We start from the raw sequence: 1,789 nt of genomic DNA, 5'->3' as shown, positions 1-1,789 counted from the left end.
AAATGTAAGAATTAAGGATCACAAATAAGAGAAAAATCGACGCGCGCGCGCGCGGGTCCGACAGGGATTAGCTACGCCACTACAAGGGCGGACAGCGGCGCCCGTTACTCCACGTGGAGTCGACCGTCGGCTGTCGCGGCCCAGGCGGCCAATCGCGGGCCGCGACACGCCCCCTCACTCCCGGGCCACGGAGGGGGGCTGGGGGACGGGAGGGAGGGGGAAAAAGAGGAAAAAAACGGAGGCAGGAAAAAAACAAGCGCCAGCCGCCTCTGGCACTGCTGGGCGGATGGGCGTGGGACGGGTAAGGGGCCGCGGGGGAGGGGGTGCGGGGGGTTCCCGGCCGCGCCAGGCGGCAGCGGCAGCGACGAGGAACAGAGACGGAGAGGCGCGGCAAGGCGGAGGGAGCGAGAGCGACGGCGGGGGGAGAGAAATAGGCGGCGAGGAGGACCCTGCCTGCGCTCGAGGGTTATAAAGACTTGACTTGAATTGAGTTGATGCGCGCCGGTTGTATGGGCGGAGCGGCGCAATAGGGCCGCCAGAACTATCTACGGCCCGACCAGAACTCGCGGGCCAGGTACAGCCCCGACACGAACCAACTTGCGGCCTCCGCGCTCACCCCCTCACCCCCACCTCCCCCTCCACAGTCCGCGCGGCGCCAGCTGCCGCTGTCGCCGTCCGCGTTTACACGCCCGCGCGCGATGATTCATCATCGAGGTCTTATCTCCACTGTTTCGGTCGGTGAGGACTTCCCCGCCGATAGAGATATCCCCAATTTACTGTCGAAATTTTTCACGTATCTCTCCTAACAAAGGCGCCTGCAACCGGATCTCGCTCATTACCTGAGGGACCAATATCGCCAACAGCGGTACTCCTGTGCGTCGCGTTCAACACTTCCACGTGTACGCCTCCGCGAGTTGATTACTTCGTTCCGTACAAGCATCCACACTCCGACTGTACTTGCCATTACTGCTCGCGCCACTGCATATGCGTGCACAAAGGCTGTGTTCCCTCTATCATCTCTCTGCTCTCGAGCGTGACAACATATCTCTGTTTCACATCGAGGGCTCGAAATAACGTATTCCCCTCCCAAAGAAAGGGTCGTGACCTCGATTCTTCCCTATCACTGGGTTTTTGATGTGCCGTTGTCATTCACATGTGTATGATTGCTGCGAACCTTCCAAACCACGCTTCCGCCACCATAAACACAATATCAACCGGCTGAGAGCAGCTCTAGCAGAAAGCCAGCTAAAAACGAAATGAAACTTACGGTTTCAGAGACCTTTTCAAGTCTCAGACATTGATGTACATACGCAGACTGCAGCGATGAACGAAAATTTGTACAAAAGGCCGGGATTCGAACCCGGATCTCCTGCTCACAAGGCAGACGCACTAACCACTACGCCACCCTGTCCCAACTGGGAGGCCTAGCCTAGCATGTCTCTCTCCTCAATCCAAATTCTAATTCACGCCTCACCCCACTTGGTATTCCCCCCAAACTCGAACACTAATGAAGATGTTCTCCAACTCCATTGGAGATGTATACAGGGTGGTCCACTGATCGTGACCGTTCCAAATATCTCACGAAATAAGCGTCAAACGATAAAATTACAACGAACTAAACTTGTGTAGCTTGAAGGGGGAAACCAGAGCGCTGTGGTTGGCCCGCTAGATGGCGATGTCATAGGTCAAACGGATATCAACTGCGTTTTTTTAAATAGGAACCCCAATTTTTTATTACATATTCGTGTAGTGCGTGAAGAAATATGAGTGTTTTAGTTGGACCACTTTT

The 1,789-nt window shown here is 55.4% G+C and overlaps 1 non-coding gene across 1 annotated transcript; it reads right to left on the bottom strand.

The window, feature by feature from the left end:
* Nucleotides 1–1,336: 1,336 nt before the first annotated feature.
* On the bottom strand, nucleotides 1,337–1,411 carry Trnat-ugu (transfer RNA threonine (anticodon UGU)). Its single transcript has one exon. It is a non-coding gene; the product is annotated as a tRNA-Thr (tRNA).
* Nucleotides 1,412–1,789: the final 378 nt, after the last annotated feature.

Source organism: Schistocerca cancellata, chromosome 8 (genome assembly GCF_023864275.1).
Source record: "Schistocerca cancellata isolate TAMUIC-IGC-003103 chromosome 8, iqSchCanc2.1, whole genome shotgun sequence".
In the NCBI taxonomy this organism is placed as follows: domain Eukaryota; kingdom Metazoa; phylum Arthropoda; class Insecta; order Orthoptera; family Acrididae; genus Schistocerca; species Schistocerca cancellata.
Note: the sequence above shows the minus strand (reverse complement) of the source record. Positions and strands in the feature narration are given on the sequence as shown.